Genomic DNA, 21,911 nt, shown 5'->3' on the forward strand with positions numbered 1-21,911 from the left:
AAATCCAGCACCCAAACCAAACCCTTTGCATGCTAATAAAACTTGCCTATACTGTGAAAGAAAGAGTTATGTACGCTTCACTTGTCCTCTTAGAGGAAACGGAGGAAAAGGAAAGAAATATGTATGGGTGATCAAGAATACTAACCCTATAGGACCCAAGGAAAATTGGGTACCAAAACAAATCACCTAATTCTCTTTGCAGGTTTGCTTGAAGACCTCTTTGATGAAAAACAAATGGATCCTTGATAACGGGTGCTCAAGACACATGACGGGGGACGCTAGCAAATTCCTCTCACTCATCTACAAGAAAGAAGGGCTCGTGACATTCAGAGACAACGCCAAGGGAAAAATCATAGGTAAAGGTAAAATAAGTAATTCCTCTCTGTCTATTGATAATGTTGCTCTCGTAGATACACTTGAGCACAACTTGTTGAGTATTAGTCAGTTTTGTGACAAAGGACTAAATGTTTTATTTCAATCCTCACAATGCTCAATAACTGACTTACATGGAAATACTATTTTGGTAGGCAAACGAGAATCAAACGTATACACCATTGATTTTGATGATATTAATCCTTGTGATGTTAGGTGTTTGACTGTAACAAGTGAATCTAGTTGGCTATGGCATAGGAGGTTAGGACACGCTAGCATGGACCTCTTGCATAAACTATCTTCCAAAGAACAAGTAAATGGCTTACTTAAAGATAACTATATTAAAGATAAAGTTTGTGATGCTTGCCAATATGGAAAACAGAATAAATCATCTTCTAAAACTAAGACAGTGATTTCCACATCAAGACCATTAGAGTTAATTCACCTTGATCTGTTTGGGCCAAATGATGTTGCAAGCATAACTGGAAAATTGTATGCATTTGTTATTGTTGATGACTTTTCTAGATTTACATGGGTTATCTTTTAGCAAACAAAAGTGACACATGCAGTGCTTTCATTCACTTCTATGGAAAAGTACAAAATGAAAAGGGTATGCCCATTGTTCACATTAGGAGTGATAGGGGAAGAGAATTTTAAAACCAAGAGTTAGAAGATTTTTGTAATGAAAACGGCTATTCACACAATTTCTCCACATCTAAAACTCCACAGCAAAACGGAGTAGTAGAAAGAAAGAACCGAACACTCCAAGAAATGGCTAGGACAATACTCAATGAACATAAACTTCCAAAATATTTTTGAGCAGAAGTCGTTAGTACAGCTTGCTACGTTAGCAACCATGTCATTATCAGATCCAAAATAGGAAAAACCCCATATGAGATTTGGAAGGGTAGAAAACCAAACATCTCACACTTCAAGGTTTTTGGATGCAAATGTTTTATTCTAAATGATAGAGATCACCTAGCAAAATTTGATTCAAAATCCGATGAAGGGATCTTTCTAGGGTATGCAATGAACAATAAAGCCTATAGAGTATTTAATAGAAGGACTCAAACTATTCAAGAATCAATACATGTTGTTTTTTATGAAACTAACCCAAATGCATCCAAAGAAATAGTTGACTTGGATGATCAAGTGACTACCATGAGAATTGAGAGGGAACTTGAGCAACTTAAGATTAACGATGACCAAAATGAAAATGCCCAAGAAATCAAAAATGATCATCAAGTGCCATCGCCTAAGGAAGATTCTACAAGACCTAAAGAAGAAAATCAGGAACTCCCTAGAGCATGGAAATTCGTTAGAAACCACTCAACTGATCAAATCATAGGGAATCCATCCCAAGGAGTCGGTACCAGATCACACTTGAAAAGTGGATGCAATCATATAGCCTTCGTGTCCCAATTAGAGCCTAAGAATTTTGAGGAGGCTGAAAATGATGAAAATTGGATAATTGCCATGCAATAAGAACTTGACCAATTCAAAAGAAACAAAGTATGAGAATTGGTTCCTAAACCCAAGAACACAACAATAATAGGCAATAAATGGGTGTTTAGGAATAACAAAGATGAAGTTGGTAACATTGTAAGAAACAAAGCTAGATTAGTTGCACAAGGGTATAACCAACAAGAAGGAATTGACTATGATGAAACTTATGCCCCGGTAGCAAGACTTGAAGCCATTAGGATGTTACTTGCCTTTATTCGCTATAAGGGCTTCAAGTTATTTCAAAAGGATGTAAAGAGTGTTTTTCTAAATGGGTACATTAATGAAGAAGTCTATGTTAAACAACCCCCAGGTTTTGAGAGTCATTCACACCCTAAATATGTATTTAAACTCTCAAAAGCTCTTTATGGACTCAAGCAAGCACCAAGAGCATGGTATGAATGATTAAGCAAGTTTCTCTTGGAAGATGGCTTCACAAGAAGAAATTTTGACACTACCTTGTTCTTGAAACAAAAAGAAAATGATATGCTAGTCATACAAATTTATGTAGATGACATCATTTTCGGTGCCACTAATGAGAATATGTGTAAAGAATTTGCCCAAACTGTGTAAGAAACATTTGAGATGAGTATGATGGGTGAGTTAACTTTTTTCCTTGTGTTGCAAATAAAACAAATGAAGAATGGAATTTTCATTAATCAAGCTAAGGATATGCTTAAGAAATTTGGGCTTGAAATGGGAAAATCAAAAGCAACCCCCATGAGCATAACAACAAAACTTGATAGTGATGAAAAAGGGAAGAATGTTAACTAAAAACTATATAGAGGGATGATTGGTAGCCTACCGTACCTCACTTCTAGCAGACCTGACATTATGTTCAGCGTTTACTTATGTGCTAGATTCCAATCATGTCCCAAAGAGTCACATCTCAATGTTGTCAAGAGAATTTTAGGTACCTAGCAGGATCACATGACTTAGGTCTCTTTTACCCTAAGAATGCTCCTTTTGGCCTCACTTGCTATGCAGATGCTGACTATGGGGGATGCAAAACTGACAGAAAAAGCACCAGTGGTACGTGTCACTTTCTAGGACATTCACTTGTCTCGTGGTTTTGCAAAAAGCAAACTTCAGTTGCTCTCTCAACCACTGAGGCTGAATACATAGCAGCAGGTAGTTGTTGTGCTCAAGCCTTATATATGAAGCAACAACTAGAGGACTTTAGAATTTTGATTAAGGGTACACCAATTTATTGTGACAACACTAGTACCATCAATATCTCGAAAAACCCGTGCTTGTACTCTAGGACTAAACATATTGAGACACGGCACCACTTTACTTGAGATCACGTACAAAAAGGGGACGTTGAAATAGTATACGTGAATACAGAAGATCAACTGGCTGATATTTTAAGAAAACCCCTAAACGAATAAAGATTCAGTAAAATCAGGCATGAATTAGGCATGTGCACCCCAAAGGACTTATCTTAAATTGTGCCATGATTATGCTCTAAGATTCACAAGCAACAAAGGTTTCACCAAGAAATTCCTTCCTAGAAAAACATATGGGAGAATCTACAAATTTGCTTTCAAAATAAGGCTTTGCCAACAAAGGAGTAGAATAGAGTAACTATGTTCTTTGTTTTTGAAAGGATGAGTGAAAATCTTATTAATGAAAATCATCTTGCTCGTTAGTGGCTGAATTAAACTTTAAGACAGCAGTTTTAACTGCACTCGTCGACGAGCCAGAGGTTCTCATCGACGAAAATAAAGATCCACTTGTTGATGATCAAATTACACACGTCGACAATAATGAAAGAGTAACTCGTCAACGAATGACGATATTCATCGACGAATTCTGTCAGGGCTTTTAAAATTCCAGCGCACCAGATCCTTCATTTTTCAAACCCTAACCCCTCATTCGAGCCCTAACTCCTCTCCTCTGATCACTCTATACTTGAACTTCTCTCACCCTCAAATCCTCTCTTCCTCTCACTCCCCATGGCACCTCACTCCAAGAGAAAGGCCGTTGACTCTCCCCGACACCCTAAAGCCAACGAATGGTCCTCTCGAAACCCTCCCACCAAGCAATCACGCAAAGCCGCCGTAGAAACTGACTGGCGTTTCGTGCCTTCAGAAGATGCTTATCACTACCATAATGACATATACAACCAAGATATTATTCATGGTAAGATCGTTCCATATGAGTTTCTTGAAGAAAATTTTCCCTCATTGTTAGCAAAATTTCAAACCGTTGGGTGGGACACTCTATTCTTGCTGAGAGAACCTGTCTACACTGACTTAGTTCAAGAATTTTACGCCAATTTTGTTCCCTCTGCTCGCGGTTGTGCAACATACTCCACTGTGAGAGGAAAAACCATCCGCTTAATTGATAAGCTATTTTCATATGTCTTGTCATGTAATTTTTACCCTGTCCGAAGCCTTCCTAAGGCAATGTGGCCCACGAGCTATGATTGGTTTGATCCTTATAAGGCCTTGAAACTAATAACTAGAAACCCTAAAATTCCCGAAGTGGCAAGACCCAAATCGAAAGACCTCAGAGTTGAGTTCCGAGTCTTACGCCACATGATCTCTTATAACCTCTCACCGCGAAAGGGCGGGCATGATTGGGTAACCCTAGGAGACATATTTGCCATGTTCTACTTGTGGAATGGAAAGGGAATATATTTGCTACCCATCATTATTCAGCATAGGGAAGACAACTTGAAACGGCAACGAGGCTGTCTGTCGTATGGTCAATTGCTCACAAAACTCTTCGATCGCTTTGCTCTTACTGGCGCCGGCACACCTAGTGTAGTCCCCACTAAGGACGATTTTTACAAAGAAGCCACCCTTCATCATATGCATTTTGAGAAGGATGAGGACACCAACACTTGGGTGAAAGCAAATGAGGCAAGGCACCGATAGATGAGGTGGAAGCCGCAATGCACAAGGATGAGGTAGCCGCAGAACCACAGGTTGATCCAGTCATTGAGCGCTTGGATGGGATACAGTTCGCCATGACACAAACGGATCAACGCAATCGTGCTCGCTTTGACTCCCTTGATGCAATCATGGCACAGATGGATCATCAAAATCGTGCCCGCTTTGATTCCCTAGATGCTAGTTTAGCCGCCATCTTAGCCAAATTAGATTGCCCACAGTAGGAGCTTTTGGGTAGAAACCCCTCCTCTGTTTCTTTTTGATAATGGCGAAGGGGAAGAAAATGGTGGTAGAAAATGTGTTTTGTATCTTTTTAAATGGAGGCTTGAAAGATGGAAGTTCTTTCTTTTGTTGAGGATCTCACTGCTTGTTGCATCAATTTTGGTGTCTTGATGCAAATCATCTTGCACTTTTTATTTGTTTTTAACCCTGTAATGAAGAACAATCATGCTGCACTAATGCTTGTAAGGAAATACTTAACCTAAATTGCGTGTATGAAATGTTGTGAAATACTTATCTGCTTGTGTTGAATGAACTAATCATGCTGAACTGTTTGTGTTGAATGGAATATAGTGATATACTGAGTATACTAAACTACTTGCGTTGAATGAAATGTTGTTGAAATATTGAATTGCTTCAGGTCTGAATATATGGAAAATTGCTCCATTTACAAACGGCATGCTGCCGAAATTTCTATTGATTTTTTTCAAAAATAAAATATGGTAAAAGGATCATAAAGTGCATACATTAAGGGGGGGAGGAACTGTTAAAATCTTTTAAACATGTTTGCATATCTTGAGGGGAAGCATTTTTAAGAAATTATTTTTCAAAAGAACACCAATGGATTGCCATCATAAAAAAGGGGGAGAATGTTAGCCCTAGTGGCTAAGGGTTCTCATTCCATCTTGTTTTGATGACAACAACCCAATAGTGGTTCTTAAGTATGCTAACATTTTTCCTAAAGTTCAGTTCAGATATACAAGACGGTTCCAAGGGAGGCATAAGGGTTAGACATATATCAAACAAGCAAAGAGCAAATGACCATCAACAAAGTTCCACACATGGCACATCCGGAGTTCAACCACCCAAACAAAGCATATATATATATATATATATAACTCTACATTAATTGTATCTTTGTTGTGTGTGTGAGAGGTAGGATGTATGTTACAACTCTTGTGAATATCGTGTGGTCAAGAGTATCTTGCAAGAGAAGAGCAAATTACATATGCATAGAGTTCATAATAGGTTAGAACATGAATTTCGAGTTCACACATGCATATCGAGTCACCTAACTGCATAATATGTCAAAATGGCTTTCAAACGTATTTTGTCAAACCAAGACATCTTATAATAGGTAAAAATTAATTCTGGACAAGATTGGACTTTAACTTGAACAAAAACCATTTTCGGACTTGTCCACATCCATTTAGGTCCTTATATAAGTAAAACAAAGGGACTCGTCGACGAACACATAAAGGGAACTTGTCGATGTTCACAAGGGAGTCATCGATGAAGAGGTCCCGAGACCACCTAAAATCTCAGAGCAGACTCATCGATGAATACAGGGGATTTGGCGACGAATGTATATGGGTGGCTCGTCAACGTATACAAGGGAATCGTTGAAAAAGAGAAACCGAGACCTATCTGAATTCAGCAGAGAAGACTCGTCGATGAACACAAGGAATTTGTCAATGGATGCATGTGTAAGACTCGTCGACGAGGTCATGGAATCGTCGACAAGGGTTGAGTAGAAGAACGCATTTAATGCGCAATAACGGCTAATTTTCAAATTGTCTTTTCTCCATTAATGCCCAACGGCTCTCCAACGAGCTGCTCGTCCCTTTGCCCTTTAATATGAGTCTTGTGCATTCATTTCATACTAGTTGAGCACTTGGTTGTTAAGCACATTGATTGAGCATTCATTTCTAGGTTTTCATATTTGCTCATACTCTTTTGCTCTTTACTCTTGTCCTACACATCATTTACAAAGAGAGTAGTGGGAGGTTTGATTTGTACTATCAGCTCAAGAAGGAGTACTTTGAAGTTGCATCTAATTGTTTTGAATTGTTGTATTAAGGGGTTCTTTGTGAGCCTTTGTAAGGTGACTCTTGGTGAGCATCTTGTTGTAGCTTTTAATGAACAGCTGGGATGTGTACTCGTGATTGTAAAGGCTTCTCCGTCTCGAAGGAGGATTGCTTAGTGGATTTTGGGAATCCTTGAGTTGGTTTCAAGGCGTGGACGTAGGCTTGGTATCAAACCACATTAACATCGTTGTGTTAAGCTTTTCTCTCCCTTCACTATTTATTTGCTATGAATCCTTTTACTTCTTCTTTATTGTGATATATTTCACTTGTTTCTAGTCCAAAGTTATTTTGTAGAAAAAGTTATATATCCGCGAAAGATGTCTATTCACCCCCCCTCTAGACGCACACCTGGGCCAACAAATTTGAATGAGATTGCTGCAGTTTCCCTCTCTCTCTCTCTCCTGCAGGTTCCTGCTGTTGTTCTTCTTCTTCCTCCTCCTTCTCTTATCTCTCTTGTAATTCTGTCTCTCAACTCTATTTTGTTCCTTCCCCTTCTCTATTCTTCTCTGTCTGATGTGCATTCCTGCCTTCTTCTTCTTCTTCTTCTTCTTCTTCTTCTTCTCAATTCTATCTCTCTGTTGATAAATTCCCATGCTTGTCCTACATCACCAAGGAGGCCTTTGCATGGAAGGAAAACACCCTAGATCATGCAATGGGTAGTTTCCTGATATGGGCATATGGAAGTTAAAAAACTACCTTCAGCTCATTAGCGTTTTGCCCACTTTCCCACTTTCCATTTAAGACCATTTTAGACTTAGTTATGAAGATCAATGTCTGCTACGGTAGCACTATTTTATTGGCATGCTATCCCCACACCATTACTCGAAGATCAGGGGACAGGTTTCCTACTCTACACATTAGACTTAGTTCTCGAGATCATTGACTGCTATGGTAGCATTATTTTCATTAGGAGGTTATTCCCCCACACCGGTGACCCCTATTTTTTAGGCAAACATGATTTTTTGCCTTGGGAAGAAAGTAGTTCTTTTTCTTATTTTTGCCTTTAGGCTTGACAAAATTTTGTGCTCTTTTATCTTTTTCAGGTTAGTTTCCATTACGATTTTGCACACCTTTAGGCTCAATCAAACTTGATGTCCTTCATCCTTTTTGAGCTAATTGCGTTTAGGCTCAACTAGGCTCTCTGCCCTTCATCCCTTCCGGGCTTAATGCCCTTGAAGATTTTTACTAGCTATGCTAAATGTGTTTAGGGATGTTACCAAACTTAATGCCCTTCAACCCAGTTAAGCTGATTTCTTTTGAGAATTTTATTCGGCTCAATGCCATTCATCCCATTTCAGGATTAACGACCCTTGGGTATTTCTAATTAGGCATTCTACGAAGATTAATGCACTTCAGCCATTCTAGACTCAATGCCCTTTGGGATGGATGCCTTTGGGAATCTTACCGAGACCCCTTCAACTAGTTAGGCTGAATGCTCTTGGGAATTTTGCCAACTCAATGCCCTTCAACCAATTCCAAGCTTAACACCCTTGGGAATTTTTCCCAGGCTAAATACCTTCGGAAATTTTAACAGGTTCAATACGCTTCAACCAATGCCTTTGGAAATTTTATCAAGCTCAATGCACTTCAAACCATTTACGGTTCAACACCCTTGGAATTTTCTCAATTAGGTTGAATGCCTTTGGGAATTTTATTGGGCTCAATGCCCTTAAACCTAGTTAGACGGTTAGGCTGAACACCTTTGGGAATTTTCCAAGGGGCTCGATGCCCTTAAGCCTAATTAGACTCAATGCCTTTAGGAGTTTTACCGGGCTCAATGCCCTTCAACCCATTCTAGTCTCAACAACTTTGAAGAGTTTTCCAAGTAAAGTTGAATGCCTTTGGGAATTTTATGAAGCTCAATCACCTTCAGCCCATTCCAGGCTCAATGCCTTTGAAGATTCTTCCCACTTAGCTTAAGTGCATTTTTGCGAACTTTCTCAATGGCCAGGCAGAAATCTAGACAATTTGCAACAAGGTGGAAGCCATTATATTTGGGAAGTAAATAAGTTCCACAACACAACGCCAATTTGTTGATGCAAATATGGTTCAAGCCAATCTCAAATCCTTGAGTCAACAGTCCATTGGCAACCACCTACCACCTGCAACCCTTACAATCATAAAAGCTAAAAATTCTTAGTAGGCATCTCTGAAACATAAGTTGGCTCTCAACTACATGGAATAGAAAGAGTTATAAAGTTTGAAAACAGGGCACCTTACCTTAGACCCAAGGAGGCCTTTAAACAGAATATCACTCTAGATCATACAATAAGTAACTTTTCTACATGTGGAGTGTATGGAAGCTCAAAAAAAAAAGATCATCATGGTGGCATTGCCCACTTCTCCACTCTTCATTATATATTTAAAAGGTTTTCTCCCTCTCATCAAGGCCTATATGAAGAGGACATTAACACATCCAAGCACAAACATCAAACACATCAAAATCTCAAAACAATTAATGCATGCTTATCATTCTTCGCATGCTAAACATATTGAATTAAAAGGAATCATATTTATTATCCAATTATTTTATTTTATTTTGAAAATATTTATTATGTCGTTACTTTTTTAAAAATTGAACTTATCACTAAAGCACACAACTGATTGGTGATGGGTTTACACAAGGGGTAGGGTTGGTTACTTACCCTATGTTGAATATGGGATCAAAGCCAAAGTAAACTCGCCCAAGGTTCTCACCAATCCAACCATGCATTTAACATATTCACAAAATGTAATCAACCATCATATTCCTCCAACATTCATAGTGAATAAAAAATGAGGTTAATGCTTGGGTAATTATGAAGAACACTAAAACAAACCCTAAGCATGCTAATATTCATCTTCTCCACCAAATATTTATTCAAACCATATATATGCAATACATGTTTAGATCTCTGTTAAAAACATCAAGATAAACTCTGAAACATGTTTCTATCCATATTGCAATAAGAATAAGAACCCAAGACCTAAGTTACATACCTCCTTGCAGAGAAATAACCAATTTTTAGAGCTTAAGAAGCTTAGTGAGAATTTCTTACCTGCAACAAAATTTCAGCAGGGCTTTGCTTCTCTAGTCTTTTTGCTATCAATTCCAATACTCTAAACCTCCTGGATTTTAAATGAATTCAAGGAGGTGCTCTAAGGTCCTATTTTACAGACAAAACCACCCTGGAGTTAGGGTTTTCCCTTGGTGATCAAGCAAGCAATCCAAGGGTCAAGAATATCCCAAAGACTACCAATGGTTCAAAAGTAGATGTCATGTCGTGTGGGACATCAAAATAAGATAGAAAATACATGAAAAGGTTCAATAAAGGAAGGCAGGGCATAGGGTACCATGCAGCATGGCTTGGGCTGCAGCAACCTCTTGGATGTTGCCACCCCTTATCAAGAGGTTATGCTCAAAATTTTCTGATTTTTGGCAGGTTAGCCTGATTTTGCGTGATTTGAAATTTTAAAAAAATGAATATTCACCCAAATTATCAGTTTCTCTATTACCCAAAATTACCCGCCAATGATCAAATTGATTTGTAAAGGCGTTTCTTGAGACAAGGACTAGTTAAAATTGGGCCTGATATGGTGTAGCACTGAATATGGATTACAAAATTAGCAAATAAAAGTACATTTAAGCTCTCATGAGAATAAAACCAAAATAAATATGGGCAGAATACAGATGGACCAAATGGGGTACTACAATCACGTGACAAGATGAGCTGGAATTAAGAATGTTATTGCATCTTATTTTCTCAATATATGATCTTACTCAGCAGAAAACAGCAGGAGGTTGGTGAAAAATTGTTTCAACTGATTCACCAGATTTGGGATTGCATTGCTGGAGACTTCTGCAACATTATAACATATCTGTATGGGAAGCCATTTAAAATGTCAAGCTGCCATACAAGGATTACGTAAATTAAAATCCAAAGAAGAACAAAAGCCTTACATCAATGAGCCTTGATACCACGATATAATCAAGCTCCTTCCTATATACATTCATCAAGGAAAGCAAAGATGACAATGATAGTTCACAAGCCTCAGAAAGAGCATATGTGTCATCCAAAATGCCTGAAAATGAGATTAGTAATATTTTGCTCAGTTGTCAATTTAGGGTTGATAATGTCATAATTTTGAGTGATACAAATCAAGAAACGAACAGACACCAACAAGATTTCAGGTGGCTTATAGAAGATTATTGCAATCCAACCAAAGCGGAATTTCCAGCCAGAAAAACCAAATCCTAAATACATACTCCATCAACACAAATAATATTATGTCTCCTAAGCCTATCCTTGAAGGCTTGAACTCCAGTCAAGTGAGAGTTGCCCCACTGTGAACCCTCTGCAGTTGGCCAGGTTTTAAATATAAAGAGACACATAATATATCCCTGGTCGCTAGTATTCCAAAAGGTTCAAAAAAAATCCTAACAAAATGTCATATTAATATATTATTAACTGATTATGGGGAAATCATACAAACCAAATTTGTCTGTTGCTGACAAGCAGTTGTTCTCAACAGCTTTCCACAATTGAGCAGCAAGCTTATCCTCATATTTAACCCTATAGAAACCAGTTTGTTCAACGTTGATTTTGATCCATAACTGTTGATCACAGTTTTCCCCATTCTTGTTCTCCAATGAACTTGAAGAATGAAACAGTTCAGATATATCCACCTGTCGGACTTTTGTTTCCAACAGAAAATGTTTACATTGGCTGTATGAACCAAGCGATAAAGTTATTGGAACAACCCATTGTCCATCACCATGCAAACCAGACGAGAGAAATGGCAACTACAAGCATCATCAGGTTTTTCAGTTAGTGAAAACATTCTAATTATAATCTTTCTACCATAAATGTTATAATTCTTGCATAATGGTTCTTGTTTAATAATAAAGACCTGCTCAAACTCCAGAATATGATTGTTGGATTTTACAGAAATAACTGGATATCCTTTTTGCTTTGTCCATGCCTCCATCATTTTGTTCACTTCAATACTAGATTCCTCTGAAAGAATGCTCCACAAATCTTCGGTCTTTGCATTTTTGCAAGCATACCTTTTTATGTATGAGCTTAAAGATTTCTGTTCAAAATAATTCACATAGTTAAAAGATATTACCGAAACAATTATATCCTCATCAAATCTTGATGCCATACAAGTCCCTGAATTACATCCTTATGCACAACATATGGGTAAGAAAAACATTTGCATGATAATATTGGCGCCAAAATGCAATATGAACAATCTATAGAATAACAGCACATACCCGATAAATGCATCTTCTTTTTTATTTTAAATTTTAATGTCCTCGCAAGCTTTGTTCAGTAGAGTTTAATTGTTCATTTGCTGTCTTTTCACACTTTGACGCCGTCATTCGCCCTTTCATGATTGGGAATTTCTGTTAGCAAAACTGTGCAATAGTTGCAACTCTTGTTATAGGTATTTGTCTCAATTCCCCTTCAGGTACAATTTCCTTTTATAGGTAGTAGTGTAGTACTCTTGGCAAGTGCTTCCCATTCCTTTTGAGATAAGAATACATAGATAACAAGGAAGGACATAAATAGAAGAATGCATCAATAGGGAAGAAGGCAGAGTTCCATGGAGATGTGTGGTTTTTTGCTACTTTACGGACCCTTTGGATCGAGAAGAATTCAAGAATCTTTGAGGGCCACCAAACCTATCCTAGTTTATTATGGGGTGCATTCTTTTGTGTGTTTTCTGGGAGATATTGCTGCTTGACCTGCAACGGGATTGGAGGGCAGCTCTTTTGTAGTTCATCTATTTTTCTTTTGTTTCTCAGGAAGGCATCTTGTTCTCCTCTCTTTGTACCTTCTCTCTGTAAATATATTTTCTCTTATCCAAAAGAAGGGGAAGATGGCATCTCCCAAGAGAGGAGGGCTTCAGCCCTTGATAGAGGGATCATGCCCACAAGTGAGGAACATCCATTATGACGCGAAAATGCAGGTAGAAAGAGTCTACTTGGACAATGTCCAGGATGACATTAACTGCAAGAATGTGTAAAGCCAGCCTTCATCCATGTCAACTCTTATGAAATTGGAAGGATCGCACTTGGGTGATGTTGGGTATGATGTTAAACTAAAAGATTGTGTGCTAGCCGACCTTAGTGTGAGTTCATTCCCCTGGAGTTTGTGCAATGGCAATGTGGTTCCCATGTGTGTTAACTCCTATAATGAACTTATGGGAGTTGAGTGTGTTTGGGTGTATGGGGATTTTGGTTGAATATGAATGAGAGTAATTCTACATCCCTTTACCTTATCATGGTAGATTTCTTATGTAAAAATTATGGACAGAGATCATTGGAGATGGACCGAACCATGTTATATCTTGCGGGTTCTTATACGTGCTTCTACTTGCTCATTTAGGCCCTAACACTAGTAATAGCTAAGAGCATAATCATTGTGTAAATACAAAACAGGAGTTTGTAACTCTGTGAAAGCAAGATAAATGCAGCAATAATAAAGCTCAATGATTACACATAAACTCAACCTGAAGTCCTGTTGAAGGAAAAAAAAAACCATTAAAAACATATTGACTCCCAAGACTAGTACAACCTAGATATGGTTATTCCACTGGTGCAGAAGAGTTTCCATGGGGCTAAATAACCCCCAGGAACACCGTTGCAACGAGAATATTAGGCAGGATATAGTCTCCCACCTGAACGTTATATTTCCCGGTGCTTCTTATAGGGCATCTGGTTTCATATTAAAATGGGAAGACAGTGCACTGATGCTGCTAAAGAGTTGACAATAAATCATGTAGCCACAAGGACTGCTACCGCTTCATTGAGATCATTCCCATGAAATCTCTTTTTAAGAGTATGCTTTCCAAACTTTCTAGGAAAATGTATGTGTGACATTGGGATATTTTCTTTTTTGATATGAATTAATGACCCCTAATATAATCCTCTAGTAAGCAGTAACCTGTATTAAAAACAAGAAATTTCTTACCTGGAATATACTTTCACCAAGATAAAACTGCAACATTCGGATAATAGCAGATCCCTTTTCATAGCTTACAGCATCAAAAAGTTCTTCAATTGAACGAGCATGGTGTATCTCCACCTGAAAAATATTTCCATCAATGAACAAAAGACTTGTAGTCAAAACTTGAAATAGCAGACTACTGACAATTTCTTTGTTTTAGAAACCATAGGTAGTTCAGAAATTCAGTATTAGGATATCATAAATATTTTTATACTTTAAAGTTGGCTATCAAGTTGGAAGATGTTCACTAATGTCGACCGACATGGTTGACCAGTGTTGACACAATAATATTAATTTAACTTAACAACCATGCATATAATTCATAATTGTGTGTACCGGCAATATGTTGGGTGAAGATGTACCTAAAATTCTACCAAGAATGATGAGTCTTCTTTACCTCAATTGGGTGTGTTTGCTCCAGCGCATCTAGGTGCAAGCCACCAGTGAGAAATTGAAGAAATTGAGTCCAAACTTTCCACTCAGGAAATAAGCTGTCAATGGCTAAATAACTTACCTGGAAATGAATAATTGAGTGAAAACACCATAAATTACACAAGTTCATCCAATAGAATGCCCACCAAGCAGGGAGGAAATCAGAAGACTAAAATTACCCATGTTGCAAAGCCCTCATTAAGCCATAAATGAGTCCACCATTCCATTGTTACCAGGTTGCCAAACCATTGATGGGCTACTTCATGTGCAGTAACTATTGCAACCTGGTGCAGTTAAAAAAAAAAAAAAAATTAAATGCTTGACATGGTTCTAAAAGAATCTCTACTTCCTTTTTATGGTTTTAAATCCTGGACCAGTGACCAACCCAGTGAAGGCACCGGGTCAGTCAGACCGGTGGGTCATACCAGCAGTTGAACCGGTGATGTCAGCATGATAAAATAATATATATTAAATATATTATTTATGTGTATGCGTAAATATTATATGTAATAATATTGTTACAAAAATAAATATTACACTAATTTCATAAGAATATTTTACAAAAATGTTTGGTTATTAGTGAATTATTGTCAAAAAAATCATATATAAAAATTTTAACATCCAGCTGATTAAAATTTGTAGTTTTAACTACTTTTTTCTTATTTAAAAAAAATAAATATTCTTTAAAATTTTATTGTTCCTTTTTAGTCAAAAAAAAAAATTATTGTTGACATGGCCGAACCAAATATTAGTGCACATATAAATTGTTCATGTTTAGAGACAGAATTTGTTGGTGCGGTGGTGGCATGGGACTGGACTCTGAAGTATGGTGAAGAAGGTTGCAGGTTCAACTCCAGCGCCTCCCACTTTCAAGCTTCAACATCTTTTTTGTTATATTAAGAAATCAAGGCAGGAGGTAAGTTGACCTGCCTTCAACCCTGGTTCAGTCCAGTTCAGACCGGGTTACCCAGGTCAACTCCAGGTTATTACAAATCCGGTTCTTGGAAGCTGACCGGACCGGCTTGGTGACCAGTTCTGGTTGAACCAGGTCAGACTGGCCGATCCGGTCCAAGTTTAAAAACTATGCTCCCTTTTGTTTTTTGTCATTGTGAGGGATGAAAAAGGGACAAAATTTAAAATCAGGCAAAAGTATCTGACAATATTTTTCATGGAAGGCAATGGAAAAAAAAATAATTCTCTCTCAGATGTAATAACAACTAGTTTCAAAGAATTCTAATTTGTCTTTTTAGGTCCCCAGAAATTGTACAGGAGAAAATAGAATCCGAAAACACATTTAGATATGAAACTCACTCTCTGCTTGTTAGCTGCTGTAGATTGCAAATCATCGTGAAGAAGATCAGTTTCACGATACACAATCAAACCATAGTTCTCCATAGCCCCAGCAGCAAATTCAGGGACAGCAACCATATCCAGCTTAGGAAGGGCATAAGGCACTGAGAAATATCTAGATGATGCAACTACCTATGTTAGCAGTTAAACCAATGCTTATTTTAAAGGACTGTAGATGATAACAACTCAACTTAGCAATTAATCTAATGCACAATTAGAAGGGAAGTGGGACTTCCTTTCTTTGTTTTTTTTTTCATTTTCATAATTAGTTCTAGAGCTGAGAGTGGGGCTTGGATCAACGGTAAGGTTGCTCGTTTGTGACTGATTGGTCATGTGCTGATAACAACTCAACTTGGAAATAGTCAATGTAAAATTAAAAGGGCTGTGCAACTTTTTTTTTCTTTTTTTCATAATTAGCTCAAGAGTTGAGGGCATCGCTTGGATCAACGGTAAGGTTGCCCCTTTTGTGACTGGTTGGTCACATGTTTGAGTCCAATAAAACAACCTCTTCGCATAAAAGCAGGGGTAAAGCTCCGAACACTGTGACAACATTCCTCCTATCCTCGCAAAGCGGGGAGCCTTGTGGCCTTGGGACGCCCCTTATAATTAGCTCTAGAGCTAGCACTAAGATCATCTCCACCGCCGCCGCCACCACCATCAAAGCCTTAAGCCCCTGTAGGTGGGGTTTGCTAAGAGAGGGAAAAGCAGTGTCCTTTTTCCATAGAGAAAAAAAAAATTGTTATGTGTTTGTTTTGGTGTCCTGTATTTCAGTTAACATCATCTGGTATTCAAATAGCCTCTATTTTTGGGCAGATGATCAACCCCTGAGTGTTACGGGGACATTTCTTTGTATTGTAGTGGGCCTACTTCACAAGGCCAACGTCATGAGCCTATGTTTCTCTCAATCATTCCATATTTGTTAAACTATATTGCACTAGATGATTTCTGCACTTAAACCATTCTTTGAGTGTCTTTTAATTATTTGTATTGATCAGTTCATATAATACAGACAGCAAAAAAAAATTCATGAATATAAAATAACCTACTTCTTATATAGATCCAGTGTTTTCACAGCAACATCTAAAGCAAACTTCCCTTTATGACTCTGACCAACTGAACAATATACACAAACTTTGGTCCCTGCAGCAGAACGTTTGAACAATCTGTTTAACAAAAACAAAATTCTGTAGGATGGAACAACACAGCAACAATTTGCATGCATACCATCACTTGTTGTTTCTTCAATGTGATCAAATAAACCAATTACAACAGCCACCAAATAAGTTGACATGATTGGAGTCTCCTCAAAATAAACACTTTTAAGGTGCCCATTAATCTTTTCATTGATAGAAGGCATATTAGACAATGCCGTCAAATTTGATGGGACATCCACTGTAATCTTGAAGGTGGCCTGTCATTGAAGTAAGAACAATTACAACTTCAAAAGGAAAATGCATTTTTATGGCAATACAAACAAATGTGGTAGCCAGTGCACTTATTACAAGCTAAGCATCATGAAAAATCCATCACTATAGTATAACAGTTGGGACAATGCTCAAATTTACCTTGAGAGCAGGTTCATCCCAACATGCAAAACACCGCCTTGCTTCCACAGCTTCAAACTGAGTAACTGCCATATTTTTCTTCTCTTCACCATCCATATAAGAACTGTTCAACACAACATTAATTCCTTTTTTATCGGAATAATGAACTGTCAATTTGTTATACAAAAACACCCAAGAAACACCACCACCTGTTTCCAGGAAACCAACTACTCCAAGTGTTTCTCAGAAGTTCCTTAATGCTTTGTTTGGTTGCTGCCAAAATGTGATAAAGTAAACAAATAAAGAATGCCAAGTTATCATCATGGCAAAGCAAGATGACTAAGAGGCAAAGAACTTAATTTTTAAAATTTTAAAAAGCAAGTGCTCCATCCTCCACTTTCTCAGCAACCAAACAGAGATAATTGCTAATCCCGAAACTCTGGGGAAAAGAAGTATCTAATCTTACTCTTTCCCCCAATTTTTTGTTGGGGAAGAACTTTTCTGATAATTATTTTTCTATACAGACAAACAGGGTGCAAAACCAACAAAGAAAGAAAGAGCACCATCTGTAGAACCCCTTCAAGTGTTCGTTAAGCTTCCCGGAAAACTCAATCCTCAAAACTCCTTCCCCAACACCAAGTGTTTGATCAAAGACCAACACGACAATCTCATCATCGCCGTCCACCACCACATCCGACGGATGAAACACCTGCAGATTAATGACCCAAACGATCAAGAAATCCAGGAATCAATACTTACAAAAAAAAAAACCAAGAATCAATAGCATCAACGAGCGGCAAATATATACTTTACCCGGTTCTGAGAGTCGGTGAACAGGGCTTCGTGGATGGCGAGGTCGAGGGCATTCAAGACGAGGAATCTGGTGTCTCTGACGATGCAGAGGTCGACGAGTACGGTGCCGGAGAAAGTGCAAACCGAAAGATCGGGTCTCAGAGTGAGATCGTAACGCTTGGGTACTGCAAATTCCGGCAGCCTCGTTTGGCCTTTGAACTGTCCGTACCCTTCCTTCTGCTCCATCTCTCTTCTCTCTCTCCCTCTGTGAGCTTGAGCTTGAGCTTGAGCTTGAGCTTGACTGCTTGAGCATGATGGACGGAAGGGACGACACTGTTGACTGTTGAACAGTACTGAGGACAGTTAATGACCGTTGGGTCCTTCTATTTTTCTGTTTTAGAGTAAAAATATTTTTGGAGGGAATTGGACGTTAGGCCAATTGGGTGTTTTGGGTGGAAAATCTGAGCCCTAGAAATCACATCTACTCATAAATTTGAATTGGGGAAGGCATGAACAGAATTGACAATTTAGCTGGAGAAAGACACTCTGCTTATCTACTTGTGCCCGGAAAAAATCGTAGTAGTTGGAAAAGTCATGAAAAGCTGACAATTGGTACACATGGTTTGGATTTTTTAAGATTAAATATTTTCTAAACTAAAAATGAAAATAAGGATAAAAATCATATTATCAACAAAAGAAATTGTCTCTATCGTACAATAGATAAATTATCAGTAGATTGAAGAAGTTTTTAAACAAGATACTTATGAAAACTCTAACAAATGTAAGGATAGGTTTAGTTAATGATGAGCAAGGGAATTATACTATCTATTAATAAACTTAAAATGACAAAGAAAACTTATCACAATGAATCCAAATGTCAATAAGCAAACTCCCTAAAGAAGTATTTTCTTTTAGAAACATCATTAATGGCACCCTTAGCATCAGAAAAAATTCAGGTTAGATAATAAATAAAATATTCTTAGTAAAAAAAAAGACAAAAAGCTTCAACTTGATAATTTAAGGATTTGTTTAGTACCATTGTTGTTTTCTGTCTTCTATTTATTTTTCTCCACAATGAATAAACAAATCACAAAAACGCGTTTATTTATATTATCAATGTTTTGTTTCTGTTGTCCATTTTGAACTATTTGTCAAAAAATTGAAAATCATATTTTATGATTTTCAGTTATTTTAGCAAATTGTTGCCTTGAATTTTAATATATAGAAATAGTTTTTTTATTAAATTAATCATTTTATGTACTTTTAAATGAAAATCAAAATTAGATGATCATATGAATTTAAATATAATTAAAAGAAAAATTTACATAAATTTTAAAAAAATAATAATAAAGTCAATTACAAAATAATTTTTCCACTTTTCTATTAAACGTCGTGCTTCCATGCAAGCTACAATTACAAGGAGAGAGAGAGAGAGAGAGAGAGAGAGAGAGAGAGAGAGAGAGAGAGAGAGCAGCCAGTCGTTTCTGTATTTTAGAGAGAATAATACAAAGACAATAATACATGAGAATATATACCTAAACCTAATATATGAACAAAGACTAAAATGCCCCTAGTAAAATATATTATTTAACATCCCCACTCAAACTCACGATGGTGCGCCAAGAAGCATCGAGAGTTTGCTGAGTAGAAACTGGAAACAACTAATAGTGTGGGACTTTGTGAAGAAGTCAGCCAACTGCATAATAGAGGAAATGAATGGGGGAGAGATGGTACCAAGGCGAAGATGATGACGTGTGAGATGACAATCAATTTCAACATGCTTAGTGCGTTCATGAAAGACATAATTATGAGCAATCTGAATAGCACTAGTGTTGTCACAATACATAGGAGTGGGTTCAGCAATTAAGACACTCATGTTAGTAAGTAACCAACGCAACCAAACTATTTCAGCGGTAGTTGAAGCCATGACATGATACTCAGCCTCAGTAGAAAAACGAGAAACTACAGATTGCTTCTTGCTTTTCCATGAAATGAGAGAATCACCGAGAAAAACACAGAAACTAGTCGTGGACTTGCGGTTAGTAAGGTCTCTAGCCCAATTAGTATCTGAATAAGCATGAAGTTCTAAAGTAGATGTAGAAGGGAGTAGTATACTCTGATACAATGTCCCGATGATATAACACAAGATACAGAGAATGGCAGCCTAATGGATCGTAGTGGGAGAGGAGACAAACTGACTGACAATATGAACTACATATGTAATATTAGGTCGAGTGATGGAGACATAAACCAAACTGCCAACAATAGTACGGTACAGAGTTACATCCGCTAATGGACCCCATCAGAAGAAGTATAATGAGCATTGAGTTCAAGAGGAGTGGCAACAGTTCGAGTATCAGTAAGACGGACTCTTTGAATGACATATGCTGCATATTTAGACTAAGAGAGAAGATAACCTTTAAGAGAATAAGCTACCTCAATGCCAAGAAAGTATCGCAGGGGTCCCAAGTCGTTTATTTCAAAGTGGTGGTGAAGCTCGGTTTCAACTATGTAATCCCATCTGTATCACTTCCAGTTATAATCATATCATCTACATAAAGAAAGACAATAATATGCCCAGCAAAAGTAGAACGAGTAAACAAGGCATAATCATGATCACTTGAGCGAAAGCCAAAAGAACAAAGCATGTCAAAGAACTTCTCAAAACAAGCCCTAAGAGTCTGTTTAAGACCATACAAAGCTTTTCTCAGTATACAAACCTCCCCTAGACAATGAGGAACACCATGGGGAGGTGTCACACCCTAAACCCGACAATGGGCCCCAGGGTGTGACGTAATAACATAACTTGTCCCTGTATCATACAAAACACACATGATACTATAATAAATAAGGGTCCAACTCCGTAGGGTTCCCGCACACCCTATACATATTCACATACATAACATATACGCAGCGGAAAAGTTCATTCCATACATACATCGTACCATACCAAAGTCTATACAAACAAAGTCTAATCTCCATATTACAAAACATAACCCAAGGTGCCAGCAATACCCAAAACGACAACCCTGTTACAATCATAGTACTTACACAAGTACTCCACGCAGTAAACCGACCACAACACTCCCAACACAAGGACGCAAGTTCCGGTTACCCGAAGGACCTGAAAACATGTACGTACGATAGGGGTGAGACACCTCTCCGTAAGGCAGATCTAGGTTATATCGGTGTGTGGCATATGAGTGTTATCATGACATAAAACATACACAATTCAGTTCCAGTATTTCCACAAAACTGTTCCAATATAGTTCTCAACACACGCATGATCAAGCAATCCAGTGTCGTCACACCCTTTGGCACGAAACCGACCCACATTACATGGCATCCCTGACACATGGCGTAGCCCCAAGCTCCCATGGCATCGTACCGGTACATTTGGTGGATCCACACCCTTCGGTGATCAATCGGTAAAAGGTGATATTTCACTCCCTTGGATATAAAGTCGGACACTCTTGCCACTGGTAGGTGGTATTTCACACCCTCGGATATAGAGTCGAACACTCTTTCACAACCTGAAACAATTTGAAACTCATGTTCCTATATCTCATTTCAGAAAATCACAACTCAATGCATGTTCATATAACAATTCATTCCACACTCATTTGGTAATCACAAAATCATGATTTTCAAAATACAGTTTAAAACAAATCAAGGCACGACCATCTCTATAACACAATATATCTACGGTTTTCCAACGAAACTAGAGATGCAACCCGATGCTCATTTTTTCCCAAAATTGTAACATGAAAACCCCGTAATTTTACCCATTAGATTTCCCCAAATAAGTAGCCAAAACACACACAGGATCATGAACCACAATTATATCGAATCCAATTTAAAAAATAATTGATATAAACGAAATCCCCTTACCTTTCCCTGAAAATCCAACATGAACTCTATGGCTCCTAAACAGTG

At 37.8% G+C, this 21,911-nt stretch overlaps 1 pseudogene; it reads right to left on the minus strand.

Annotated features, from left to right (window-relative positions):
* LOC131164092 (aminopeptidase M1-like) overlaps positions 1-18,356 on the minus strand; it is a 44,680-nt pseudogene extending 26,324 nt beyond the window's left edge.
* Positions 18,357-21,911: the final 3,555 nt, after the last annotated feature.

This window comes from Malania oleifera, chromosome 9, assembly GCF_029873635.1.
Source record: "Malania oleifera isolate guangnan ecotype guangnan chromosome 9, ASM2987363v1, whole genome shotgun sequence".
Lineage (NCBI taxonomy): Eukaryota > Viridiplantae > Streptophyta > Magnoliopsida > Santalales > Ximeniaceae > Malania > Malania oleifera.